We start from the raw sequence: 15,393 nt of genomic DNA on the forward strand, positions 1-15,393 counted from the left end.
ACCGAACATGCTTGCCCTTTCAGTAGTGGGAGCGTCATAATGTGGCGTTTAATCTAGTTTTTCATCGGTAAAAGAGTAGCCCAAGAGTTGACAGTAAGTGGTGTTGCTTAGCTAGCTGTCTTTCCCTGGTCTATCGCTTCAAAATTAGGTAAGATTAGTGCAAATAGTTCTCGGGTAGAGTTGTATGAAATTAAACAAACTTTAACTTTTGGATATCAGCGTATTCTTAATTGTACCTTCGCATCTTGAGTTCTACATCTTGCTTACTAAAGGATTATTGTTGTGTTTATGCCACCATTCCATGGCCAGATGGCTAGAGCGCTCGATTCGCAATCTCAGGGTCGCGGGTTCGAATCCCCCGTCCCACCAAACATTCTCGCCCTTTCAACCGTGGAGGCGTTATAAAGTGACGATCAATCCCACTATTTGTTGGTAAAAGAATAGGTGGTGATAACTAGCTGCCTTCTCTCTAGTCTTTCACAGCTGAATTAGGGACGGCTAGCGCAGACAGCCCTCGTATAGCATTGCGCGAAATTCAAAACAAACAAACAAACGTCACCATTCACAGATAATCTTTGTTTTCTGTATTTACCCCTCAACAACAATTCCATTTACGTTCTCACTGGAATTTGGTTAAAACCTCAAGTTTGTACAACATCATAATTTGCTATATAATGTTACAAATTCGTGTTCATATAAATTCAAAAGCTTTCATAGACAGAAGGGTGTTTTAACTTGCGTAGTACGAGACATACTATATACATTTTCCACTTTTGTAATTAAAAATATATATTATTAGTTGTTGTTTTTCAAAGTTCCCCTTCCAAACACAGTGAGATGCTCAAGTGAGTTACTGACTTTAACTTTCTCTAACTTCTAAGTGGAATGCAGAGTGAGAGTGTAAAATGAAATTTGTTTAATTCTCTTACAGGAATAATTGCCTTTAATGAATAATTCAAATTGTTTATGTCGTCAAGTCATACAACAGCTGCTGGAGGTTACGCTCTTAGTTTACACACCTTCTTCTGGCCAAGTGAGGTAACTTAACGCACAATATAGGCTTGGGTATGCTAAGACTAATTAGTATATTTAAGTTCAGGTATGTACTAGAGAAGTCAGTTTTGTGTGTACTTTCACTTTCCTTTAAAAGTTGTGCGGGAGCTCTTAAAGTTCCCAGATTTCAGAGGATTTTTCATATAGTTATTTGTGTCACCAGAGTCTTTGTGTGCAGTTACTATGTTTATAATTTACAGTTTATTTGTGTTCCGAGGGTATTCTGCAGTCGTTTTCTACAGTTTTCCCATTTTACATTTTCACTCTAATTTTAGAGAAAGCATCCTTATGGCCCTTAAAAGTTAAATGTACTTCGTATGTTGGCTGTCACAATAAGTGAGCACAAGATCTAGCGTGTATTGAAAGCAACAGACTTCCGTCCTTGAGGGGATTTAAGGCTTGAAGGAAGGTGAGTTGATGAAATCCAAGAGTAGCATGGAGTTTACAGTTTCGGTATACATTTTGATCATAGCAACTTTATGTAACTTAACTTGGGATTATTTTTGTTTAGTGTTTTCATTTTCATTTAGTTTGATTTACAGGGGGGAGAACATGGACTAACAAGTATTCATTGTGGATCTTATTAGTCCTACACCTTTTATTTTAAAACATATACGATCAATTGCTATATTGATCATTGTATTATTGTGTATTGTATTTGAGTGTGTTGTTCATTGTTCCATATTGTATTCTGAGTACATCATTAAATATTTGTTTTGTGTGTGAATTTGTATATTGTCTCTTTCTTCAAGACCTATTTGTTGCAACTGGAATGAAAATACATCTCAAAGCCCGAGGTACGAGAACCTACTGTTATTTGTGGGCCTAACTTTCTATTCTACTGGTTAGTCCAAGAAATACCACATTTGTTAAAAGCTGCTCAAGAGAATCCACCTAGACCTAAGGATGGGACTACTTTAAGACATTTGTCATCCAAGTAATATTTTAGGTGGTTTCTTTCTTTAATCACCAGAGGATCTTAAATGGACAAGGACAACTTCTAGTCGAGAACATATTTTATTTAAGCTAAACTAAATCTTTCACTCACTAATACCCTTTAAAGGACCTCATTCACTAATCTTCTTGCTCGCGCAAAGTAACCCATAATAAGAAAAAAGACTTAAGCTTGATCCAGATTATTGAAAGGAATGGTGGTTTATTTTATATCAACCCTCTAAGTTAAGAGTATTTCAGATACGGTTTAACAGAAGGATACTAGGCTTAACCACAATTTATAATCCAGGCATGATGCCCCCGTACTTGGAACTATTTTCTCCATGTCGGCATCAATCGTGTTTAATTTGATGTCCATGATTGCGCACTATTGCCCAACGCTGCAATTTCCATGGGAACAAACATTTGCAAAAGCTAGGCCATTCTTAGACCTCACATTGTGACAAACTTTCTAAGGTTGCATTTAAGTAGATGAAATGTGGATAAGTCTAATAAAGCTTCATTGAGGGACTTAACAGATATGTTGTTGAATGGGATTGTTAGATTCCAGTTTCTATGGTAATGTTTCTCATGAAAATATCCACTGCTTTCAAGATGAGGCTGTAAGATTGTGCATAATTTGATTTTTGAGCCTTTACAAACTTCAAATCCTTCTTTATTAATTTCTCAATTGTACCAAGAAATATACCCAGCCTTATTGCAATAGTTTTCTTGGGGGAAGTCGGAAGTTCTTTTCATAACCATAGTTTCTATTTTACAGGTGAGGACGCTTTTCTCTATTAGCTTGAAGTATGATTCCAGACTTAATACTCTCCCAAACGCTCAACTGTGCGAATGTTTTTCAGCTTCATGGAGATAAATAAAGTCTCTCTTCTTTAAAATGATTTGTTCTTTTAACATCCCACGTCATTATCCACACCTCTTATATGACCTAATGTATACACATATGTGTGTTGTGTATGTTTGTGTAATTTATATATATATACCATTTTCTTGTGATTTCTTCTACTTGACGTTACTTGTTTAACTCAAGCCAGCTAGTTTAATGTCTTGTGATTTCTTTCACCTGACGCTACTTGTCTAACTCAAGCCAGCTAGTTTAATATGTCTTGTGATTTCTTCTAATTGACGTTACTTGTTTAACTCAAGCCAACTAGTTTAATATGTCTTGTGATTTCTTCTACCTGACGTTACTTGTTTAACTCAAGCCAGCTAGTTTAATATGTCTTGTGATTTCTTCTACTTGACGTTACTTGTTTAACTCAAGCCAGCTAGTTTAATATGTCTTGTGATATCTTCTATCTGACGCTACTTGTTTAACTCAAGCTGGCTCGTCTAATACGTTTAGTGACATCTTCTACACGATGTTATTTATTAAATTCATCCATTAACAACTGAATATCCAGCTTTCTGTTGTTTTTTATTTATTTTTCCAAAATATTTATGGTAATATGGCCTGTAACACCATTTCTATACATTAATACATTAACTATGATGTGCGACAGGCCCATCAGGACTACTAGCTATTGATTCGTCAACGTTTCAATAAGAAATATCCATAATCTGTTCATCTACTGTTTTAATTATGTTAGCATTTATTAATAATAAAAATGGTTACTTTAATTTATTGCGTTGTGTACCAATATATTCAATATGTTAGTTATCCTTTGCAACAGAATCCTCAATACCTTAATCATTCAACAAGCTGCTGATTACATTATGTGCTTACACGAGTAATAAACTATTAACTACGCACTACGATTACCCCAGTCGTAATCAGAAAGTTGACATTCTTTAGTTCAGTATTGTTTAATAATTGTGACTTAATCCGCAAGCCAAAAGTCTACTCGTGGCGACTTTGTACCTTCGAATAATTGACTAGAAATTCACTGTGCCAAATATATGTGTTAAAATATTTTCTGTGACGTCATGGCTTGCATCTGTAGCAGCATGGAACTTTATTAGTGTTTATCATACGCTCACTCCTCTATAATGCGTTTAAATTATGAAAAATTACTGATTTGATAATATCGTACATATAAGTACTACATTAGGATGTATAGGAGGTAAAAAGCATTACCAACCGTTAAAACCGAGGCCTAATGTGGAAATTACATTAACAAACTAATATCAATATCTTATAGAAAAACTAACTACATTAACGACCAAGAAACACTTTAAGATGCTGAAATATATTACTCGGGATCTAAATACGGTAAGAAGCATTTAGAAATTAAGAGAATTAGCAATACTTTAGAAAATGTGTTTGTTTTAGCACAAAGCTACACAAGGGGTTATCTGCGCACTGTTTACCGTAGGGAATCTAACCCAGATTTTAGTTTTGTAATCCCTTACATTTTGCATATCTACCGGGGTATAAGTGAATGTAAAACAGCATGCGTAAAGGCGTAAAATGTTAATAACCAGACATTATAATATAATAAAGCTAAACATTTCTAAAGTTTAGAAATTTCAGTTTTTGCAATAATTCACTTTAATTAAATTAAAAACATGTAGAAATCTAGTGGATAAAAGTACCGAGTGAAAAGCTAAACATGATAACTCGTTTAAATGTGTAGAGATTAACAATATCTGCAATTAAAAATTAAACACGATAATAGGGCGTAGTGGTTTAGATGATAAACAATATCTACAATAAAAAACTAAACACGATAATAGGGCGTAGTGGTTTAGATGATGAACAATATTTGCAATCAAAACCACGATAATAGGGCGTAATGGTTTAGATGATGAACAATATCTGCAATAAAAAACTAAACACGATAATAGGGCGTAGTGGTCTAGATGATGAACAATATCTGCAATAAAAACTAAACACCATAATAGGGCGTAGTGGTTTAGATGGTGAACAATATCTGCAATAAAAAAACTAAACACGATAATAGGGCATAATGGTTTAGATGATAAACAATATCTGCAACAAAAACTAAACACGATAATAGGGCGTAGTGGTTTAGATGGTAAACAATATCTACAATAAAAACTAAACACGATAATAAGGCGTAGCGGTCTAGATGATGAACAATATCTGCAATAAAAACTAAACACGATAATAGGCGCAGTGGTTTAGATGATGAACAACAACTAGTAACTAGAAGCTAAACACTATAACAACGTGAAGAAAGCTAGGGATGAAAAGCATCTAGAAAATAGGTAAACTTGGTAACAGCGTGTAGAGGCGAAGAAGAGGCAACATATTATATCAAACCTAACGAAGTAATAGTACAAGAGAATAGAAAGCACTTGTAATCCGTTAAATCCGCAAACATAGTAATAGTTGTAAAATAAGCAACAAAAATATTAACAATAAACCCAGAAATAGGTTGAATATAACCCATAGCAACGTTTAGGAATTGAAACATTAACAATTGACTATAGTAATGCTAAGCATCGTAGCAATATGTAATAATTTAAAATATTTTCAATTAGTCATCAAAAACCTTGATAAGGTTGCACTTAACAACCACTTAGATGATGTTCCCCTTTGTTGTACATGAAATTCATATAACTACATCATTGTTATTTGGGCCAACCAAATATTTTAAATTTCAGTTTGATACTACTTCAGTTCAATTACTTAATGTAAAGTAGATTTATTAGCGTCAAATCTCTCAATAGGATATATATACAGTACAAAATGAATTAAAAAATTGTTTCCATTATTCTCAGCTATGTCCTCCCCTCAGTGGTAAGTCAACAGACTTACAACGCTAAAAACTGGGTTTCGATACATGTTGTGGGAAGAGCACAGATAGCCCACTGTGTAGCTTTGTGGTTAACAATAACCAAACTAAAACCGATATGTTATATTGGATAGCAAGAAGATTTTAAAGTTGTATGCCCTTACAAAGTGATTGCTGTAGATTGGTGATACTCGACATTTAAGAAGTTATAAATATAAATCAATTTTTTTATTTTTTATTTTATTTACAACATTTTGACATAAGAATCTGATTAAGTTATAACTGTAAACTCTGATTCTTCAAAGCTACATCTTACATCTTGGACAACTCCTATTTATTTTATCTAAAGAATCTGAAATATAAAACACTATACCTAGTGTTTATTTTCTAGAAACAAAAGTACCTGATCCATATTAATGGGTGTGTATGTGGTGAGAGAATTCGGTGTTTGTGATAAGATGTAGTTTAAACATTATTGAGTCTACCATTTGGGATGGGGTTGGAGGGTAGTAATGTGGTGGACAACTTTATTAAAATATCAATATATAATGCAACCGAGGCAGTCTTAAAACTATTATAATGTTTCCGCCATAGTTAAAAGAAAATGAAAATAGGTTCCGGATCTTAGATCCGGTAGAAATTAAGCACTGACAACACCGGGTGACAAACTTTAAATTAGGATATCAGTCGCTTACCCAGCTGCAATCTGCAGCCGCTTGGTTCGTGTCATTAATATAACTGTTAACTTGTTCCACACGCCTTAATGAAATTTGATGCATGCAAAATGCCTTCAAAACGTCAAAACAATTTAGCTAAGCTAAAGACAGAATGTATTTCAGCAAGGTAATCATTACTCACTTAACTCCATTACAACATTAATGATACTTGAATTAGTGCTTTAGACTGCGGTTATTCTTCTGTCATCCTTTTTTCCACTTTCATTAAAGGTCAATATTTTTTTCTTAGCACTCATCAGTTCAGATCAATGTTTCCACTTACTCATCATCCACTAGGAACGTGGTCATTACTCTGTTTGGTTGTATTTTCAGGTGCACTGTTAACCTTGTAGATAAGTATAGTAACTGCAATAGCAAGGGTATGTGCTAAATGTTATGCAAGGTTAAATCTATGTTTCCTTCCTAACTGAATTAAAAGAGGAGACTGTATACAAGTTGGGTTTGAAAAAGTTATTTAGTGAACCCAAGACAAACAAGCTTAAATCAGCAAGCTGTGTTCACAAGACGACAGACAGCTCTTCTCTCTGGCGCTAAAGAAAAATACTTACTAGTCGAAAATCTGTAAAATCTATCCAAATAAGTTGAGAGAGAACTACTAAAAGAAACCAGTAAGGTCATTTTTCACAGAGCCCATGAATTACCCACGTGACTCAGAACAATAAATAAATAAAGCAAAAGAACAGTTTCGTGAAGTTTCAAAGCCGACTACCATTATCCACTTACACTCTAAAATACGTGCTTGTGAAAAAACAAAATACGTTCTGGAATTTTCCAAATATTATTGTAAGACACTGTTTCGAAAAATAAAACATTAAAACACTTCATTCATATAATAATTTAAACTTTATCGTTATTGATAAGAAAAGCTCCATCTTATATGTCTAATCAGTTTCAAGTTCATTGGTATTCATTAACGTATTTCTTTTGACTTTTTATTTTGCCGATTAAGAAATCATAAAAAACGTGGTAATAACAGACAAAGATTTGTTGGTGAACTACGACTTGACCTTTCACAAATGCATCATCATCATCATCCTTGTCAAGCCAGAAAACAATATGTTTACTAACATTATTCTTCGCTAAGATCAACTTGTATGCAATAATTTTTTTCTTTTTTAATAAATGATCAATTATTTTGCTTTTATGTGTTGTTTGAATACACTAAACTTGATAACAGTATTTAATCAATAAGGATTTGAGTCATCGGAATATTTTGTCAACTTACATGACGTCTTGTCAAAAAAGACAATTTTCGTAGCTTTCAAACAGGTGCCTTCCGACTGCTCAGCGGTAAGTCTGAGGGCTTATAACGGTAAAAGTTGGAGTTTGATATCCGTAGTGAGTACAGCATAGATAGTCTATTGTGTAGCTTTGCGCTTAACAACACAAACAAACGATTCAAACAGGTACAATTTAACTCAAAAATATTTTCAGAAATCAAAAGAACGTCTATAGGAGCTATAAAAATGCCAGGTTTTTTGGTTAATTCATAAGCCTTCTAGGTTTCCAATTAAATTCTAGAGTATATCGTTGCAGGTGCTCTGTGTAATAACTTTCCCATGAATATATAAATTACTGCTCACACCACTTTATCCACTCTACAGTTACATAAATGGTTAGTTCATAACCTGTTCTAGCCTATGGTATTTAAACTTTACCTGTAATTATTTTTAAAGTTGTGCTCTATCATTATTTGTGCAGAACTCATGTTGTGACATCATGAAAATGTTGTTAGGAAGGGCTGTAACAATAAAACCTCAAAAAAAAAAAAAGAGAGAAAGAAGGAAAATCATATCAGAAATAAGCTATGGATAATTATATTTTCATGGGATGATAGTTTCATAATAATATAAACTGATCTGGGATATTCAGAATTTTTTTTAAAAAAATTAATAAGTGTGTTCTTTACAGGTGAGACTCCTCAGGGCTAATTAGAAATTAATGTTACAAAATGACAAACCAGATAGTAGGTAGGTTTTGACTAATGCTTAACTAATATGTACAATTACGTTGAACCAATGTTGGCTGCTAACGTTGGGACAATTGTTTTTCTCATCGGCCCAACGTTATCAAAATGTTGGCTAAACGACTATAGTCAGTATTTATGTCAATATGTCAGGTTTTATATATGGGCGGCAATTATTTACAGCAGGTGTCTGTGACTTGTTGTTGATACATTTCAACGATAAACAAACAGCACACAATCAGTTGTTTTAAAATAGTATATTAGAACAAGTCAAACAGATATACAAATGTTCATTACACAGTTGTATCCAGAGCTTTAAATAATTGTCTCTTTTTCGTCAAAGTCCACTTAGGCTGGTTCAATTATTTTCAAACAATTTCGCAAGAAACATTATTCTTCTCTACTCTGTTGTTACAATACATTCTGTGATAATTTCACTTTAAAAATCGCCACTATACGCTCTTTATGGCTAAGCTCACAATCACACAGTTTAGATCTATTTATCTATTTCTATCTACATTGAACTACATTCTGGACGTGTATTTGTAGTTGGACAGAGACCTAGAATGTTTCACACACATAAGAAGATATTAAAATGCAATAATATTCAACAAAAACAATGACAAAAACTTAGAAGGTTTTAGTAACATGACGCAATAAAATATTCCATATTTTAAAATTAATTACCCAGATAGCAGACGAATTATAGTGTTTCAACTTTGGCCAAATGTAAAAATCTACTTTTTAAACTGTACTGTAAAAAAATATATATATTTTCCGAAATATTTATGAAATAAAATGTATATGATGTCATCTCGGTCATGGCTGAGACACTCAAGAGTTCATGGATATTGCTGGGTGTTGATGCCCAGAGATTCCTTTCCTGTGCTCCTGATTAGCATTTAGCAAGGTAAAAAGGTGCTGTGTCTACCTTGTAGACTGGCTCCACATTATTTCAACTCGTGGTACAATCCCTAGGAGTTGATAGCTCATCTCAGAGATACTCTCATTCATCTCATGATCATTGTTTCTTACACTAGGTATTCACTGTCTCTCCTGATGGAACTTTGTCTATCAGAAATACCTGACTGTGGTTTTCAATAAGTCTATGGCTAGATCAAGATAGTGGACATGGTCCTTTGCATGAGTGGCGAAAGGCCTTCATTCACGAAAGAACTTATTCTAGTTCATACCATGTATTCAGATAATAAAACACCTCTGATAAATAGTTTCTCAACTCACGTTCAAGTACTACATTGGAAATACTATTCTCTAGTCTTTCAAAGTATAAACTTATGTAGAAAACGAGTACAAAAGAGTGTAGAAATACACAGAAAACTCCACAATAATAAATCATGGTCACGGCACCATAATTTCCCTTTACTATTTGATACTATGTTGTAGTGATAACCTTAGATATAAGAGTAATAACTGCAATAGCAAAATGTTTGGCGAAAAACATGTTTTCCAGAGTAAAAACTGAGTTTCTTGCCCCATGAAATTTAAAAAGAAGACTAGACCCAACAGAACAACTGAACACATGACAAAAAATTTCAAATCAGTTGAGCGTGTTCAAAAATAACACTTCTCTCTAGTGTTGGAGAAATAGATATTTTGTTTGTTTGTTTTGAATTTCGCGCAAAGCTACATGAGGGCTATCTGCGCTAGTCGTCCTTAATTTAGCAGTGTAAAAATGGAGAGAAGGCAACTAGTCATCATCACCCACCGACAACTCTTGGGTTACTCTTTTACCAACGAATAGTGGGATTGACCGCTACTTATAACGTCCCCACGGCTTAAAGGGTGAGTATGTTTGGTGTGACGGGGATTCGAATCTGCGACCCGCAGATTGCGAGTCGAGCGCCCTAACCACATGGCCATGCCGGGCACAAATATACCTTTACTAGTCAATAATCGGAATAAACTTTCTGAAAAATCTGTCTAAAGACCAAGAGAGCTCACCACTATTTAGGGTAATTTTTTCCAGAGCACATATATACTCACGTCACTGTTGGTCATTCCACAAGTAAAAACAGGAAGGATATGTTCTCCAAGCATCACGTGATTTTCCAGTGATGAAGCTCAAGTCGAAATCCACATAGTGTATTACGTTAGGCATTTCTAAAGCAATCTTTCCGACGAAGAAGGGCATATGACAACCAAAATGGAATGAGCCAGAACAATAGGTAAATGTGAAAAAGAAACAAAAAACATTTCGGTAAGTTTCAGAGCAAATTTTCTTTTATATAAACTATATATATTCCATAAATGCGTGCACGTGAAAATTTTTGAAAAATCTCTTTGAACGCGAAATGTTTACACATTTATATCCTTACACTAATTCTAATGTATTGTCACTTAACTTAATCCAGTTCACGACGTAACAGCTGTCGAGCAATTCGCTTATGTGAACAGTGATTCAACCAATACTATGTCTGTTGTATACCAGCCGACCTGAAGAGTTCCGGTATTCGACTAAAAGCCTCGTTGGCACTGGTTATAACAGATATAGCGTGGTCGACATTTAATTTGTTATACATTATTCTTTACTTTTATCACTAGTTCTTATCAAACTAAAAGAGAACAGAAATATCAAGTATTATTTAATTCTACAGTTTAACCACATATCTTGATTATTGCGTTTTGTCTTTTATCAAACAATAATCGAGTTCAGCATGATTTTTTTGTTTGGATGGTGTTTGTTCTTGAGTCGATAAACGAGAGATTTAGAATGTTTACTTTTGATTTATAAGCCCTGCCTGTGTGTGTGTTTTTCTTATAGCAAAGCCATATTGGGCTATCTGCTGTGTTCACTGAGGGGAATCGAACCCCTGATTTTAGTGTTGTAAATCCTGCGACGTGTCATCACGAACATGTATCAATAGAAACGAATTAGATATCTGATTATGGTTGTATATTATCAAATTAATTAGTTCAAAACTGTCTTTAGATTTAATAACAAACAATATTTTTATTTAAGAACATGAGAAAATTTATCAAAATATCTATTCATATTGTTTTTGTACCCACATATAATTCGTAATAGACAAATAAAAACCAAGAGACGTGAAAAACAACTTAATTTTGGTACTTATTCAGCACACTATTAAAATAAATTCATAAACAATACAATGGGCGAAAGATTTAAAAATGTTCTACGGTAATGGGGAAGAAGGTTTCAAGTTTAAATATGAAACAGAGATTTTTCTTTTTAACCAAACTAATGAAAGCGAGTGAAATTCAGTCAATCCTTTTGAGTACCTAATACTCTCTGTATTTTAAGGAAGAACGTTTTAAGAATTTTCAGTTTATCTGTTTCTACTTTCTATTTTTTCAAAATTTTCACATTTTGAACGTTATTACAAAGTGTATGCAAGAACAGAAATATGAAGTTATTTATGGGTTATACTTCAGTTTTTAATCTACACTCGTCAACAGTATGAGGCTTAGCTCTATAATTTTATAAAGTTAATACTCAAGCTAATTTACTATTCATCAGCTTTTTCATCATTAATCTGAATTCTCTTTTTATATCGGACATTGTTTATTTTGCTTATGTTATTATTTTTGTTTCCAGGTGGTTGATGGACAGTCTAATCTCCGTTGCTGTAAAAATATACTTTCACATCCTACAGGTTTAATTTCGGCACAAAGAAAAACTTCTGAACAATCCTTTTGACATACCTACTAATAATAATGTAATGCTTATCATCACGAGACTTAACAAAGAAAATGTAATATCTAATATAAAATAAAACGGAAAGAATGGAAATATTAACATATAAAGAAGGATGAAGATAAAACGAGACAGAACAGAAAAACAATAATGTTATGTACACATGAGGGATACGAGGCTTCCTTTTTATATGCTAATTTTTTATAGCAAACACAAGAGATATAGGATTTTCACAATCAATCACCTAAGTATGAAACATAAAAAATAAAAATAAAATATTTTATAAGAACTAACTGTCAAGTGAAGAGGATTTAGTCTACGCTGTCAATGTTCATTTCACCGTGAAATCGAAGACCTGACTTTTTGAGGCTTTCTTTTTATATGTTGGATAACATGAGATCTCAACTCAAAAGCTTCAAACCATTAGATTGTGAAAGACGTGAGACTAATACAGATATCTTTAATGGTTTATTCAAACATGCTTAGAAACGTGACTAAATTTCCTAGTCTTGATTGATGCTACTAAGCTCATTACTCTCTAGTACTTTGACTATTACATTCCATGTCTTTTCACTAGCCTCTTTGATTTCTAAGAAGAAAAAAGAACATTTTTTCATATGTTTCTCCAGTGCTAAAAGTTATGCTAAATTGTGCTTTAATAGACAGTGTAAGGCGCTATAACTCAACTATACTTTAAACTTCATCAAGAAGTACGTGTTTACATGTAGAGAAAGAAGTCATAAGGTATTATGACTAGGGAAACAGATTGAGATTAAAATTGAAGTAGTCTAATTAGCACATTTATCAAAATGAACGTTAATAGTTTATCAGATGGATTGTGTTTTCCAGAGTTTTATATCATCTCATTCTTACTGAAAACATCCATAGCAAACAGCCAACATGCATTTAACTTTCAGCCAGGCACGATCTCTCAGCAAATATAATCGATCGTGAAGTGCCTCATCACAAATAGACATCATTTAGAAATTCTAAAACTCAAACGTTATTTACACGAAGTTGCGTAAAATGCATCAACGTCTAGTCTTAAGGATATAGAATCATTTTGAGCTTAAATTATAGCTTGAGGAAACTTATTTAGATCAAAGAATATGGCCGATTGGCGAGAGAAAAAGGTTGAGCGAATGAGGGGAGTTTCTCTTAGTGTAATTATGAAGAATTATAAATTAGATTTTCTCATCGCAAAACTATAGGTCAGTTATCGAAACATGTGATCATATTGGGGTATTTTAACTTTTACATATTTTTTTTTGGTAATTTATTTATCCAATTACAGCATTTTTCAATAATATAAATGTAAGTCTAAATCAAATAGAAAATTTTATTAAAATTATTTTATATTTGATAGTCATAGTCGTTACTATGTACTAATAAGTATATTTTTCTGTCCCAATTTATCCACATCTCTATGTACATTAAATACAATATTTATTATTAATAGTTTCGTATTGAGTTTATTTACTCATTAAGTAATATTTTATTACAAGTTACAGCTTTTACAATAAGAAAGATTATCTTTTAGAACAGTTACGACGTTTCGATCACTGGTGCGATCATTCTAAAGGACATAAGTTAAACTTGTGTATTTGAGAATGCTCGCACTAGCGATCGAAACGTCGTAAATGTTCCAAAAATAATCTTCCTTATTATAAAAACTTAACTTGTAATAATATAACATTTATTATTATTAGTACTAATATCTTTATAAAGTGATATCAGACATTAAGTTCGATCATAATAACAAAATCGGTTACATGTAACATCTCGAACATTTTGGTGTTTTGTTAGTTTGATGTTTATTCTTTTGTTTGAAAATTATCTTGCTCTCAAAATGAGAGTCAGCTTTATAGTCACATTATAAAATTTGTAATCATTTTTTTTGTGTGTATAGTCTGTAGTTTTTGTATTTTGCAATTTCTATATTTTCTGTAATATTGTAATTTTTATGGTTTTAATGTACATTATTTACGGTTTTTAAAAATTACTCTATATATTTTTTAACTTATTGCGATTGTTATAGCTCTAGAGTTTTGTAATGTTATATGGTTCCTACCTTTTCTACTTCCTATGATTTTTAAATTTTATAGCTTTTGGTAGTCAATGTCTTGAGGTTTTATTTTATGGGTATTTTATATGTCTGTTATTTCAAAAATCCATTTGTTGTAGTACTCATTAATCAGTGACAGGTTCTGAAAATTCATGTATCTTTTTACATTTAGCACAACAAGAAAGGGATGGAAGTGGACATATCACTTGATCCGGCTAATTATCACATAGCAGACTGTTGTGGTTGTTTGTTATTAAACACAAAGCTACACAAAGGGCTATCTGTGCTTTGCCCACCACGGGTATCGAAACCTGGTTTCTAGCAGTATAAGTCCGCAGATATACACAGCAGACTAAGCTTTCTCTATGTGATCATTAGCCGGATCAAGTGGTATGTCCATACCCATCTCTATCTCGTATGGTTCTTTTTTTTTCAAGTTCATTAGTCAGCCCTACATATTTTTTATTTAACAATAACTTTTTTTTCTAATACTTGTTTGTTTACTTTTTTTAATAAGATGCCGTACGTGGGTTATTATGTTATAGAGTGTATTCTAAAGCTTTGTAAATTCTGCATAGAATAATAATAAAATATGTAGTCAAAGATCGTGAAGACTGTTTTGTTCTATCAAATGATAATAAAATTATAGTTACTGCTAGAACTAGATAGGCGCTAGGCCTGTTGAAGAATGATGAGGATGAACAAAAATAAGAAATCTCGGTTTTTGGCTATTCGCCGGTATTCGACTTTGGAACGCTCTGGATAGCTGAAAAGTGGCACATACACTGGAGATAGAGCGACTGTGCCAAGTAGCTCTTCATATCTATCTTCCGATGACCTGTAGGGATGAAAATCCAGATGGAATTTGTAATTGCTTTAAAACTAAATTATCTGTAAAGATTAAAATGCTTCATACACAAAATATCAATTATTTTTATTAAGTCTTAAGGTTTGTTAAGCAATATTTTTCTCATGCTTTTTTTCACATGTTGCTTATCTATCATGCAAAGTAACTTTCATTTTAAGATTAAAAATACTTTTATGCATCAGAAAATTTCTAAATTTCGCATGCGAAATCTTTATAATGTCCAGATAGTTATCAAACGTTTCTTAAGAAAAACTTTATATTTTATCTATTATTTTCACTAACGAATCTTTGTACGGGCTCGGTAGATTTGACCGATCTTGCAACTATCATAAAAAATTTGGAAATAAATATAAATTATGCCTCTTTCGTT

The sequence above is a fragment of the Limulus polyphemus genome, unplaced genomic scaffold (assembly GCF_000517525.1).
Source record: "Limulus polyphemus unplaced genomic scaffold, Limulus_polyphemus-2.1.2 Scaffold49, whole genome shotgun sequence".
Classification (NCBI taxonomy): domain Eukaryota; kingdom Metazoa; phylum Arthropoda; class Merostomata; order Xiphosura; family Limulidae; genus Limulus; species Limulus polyphemus.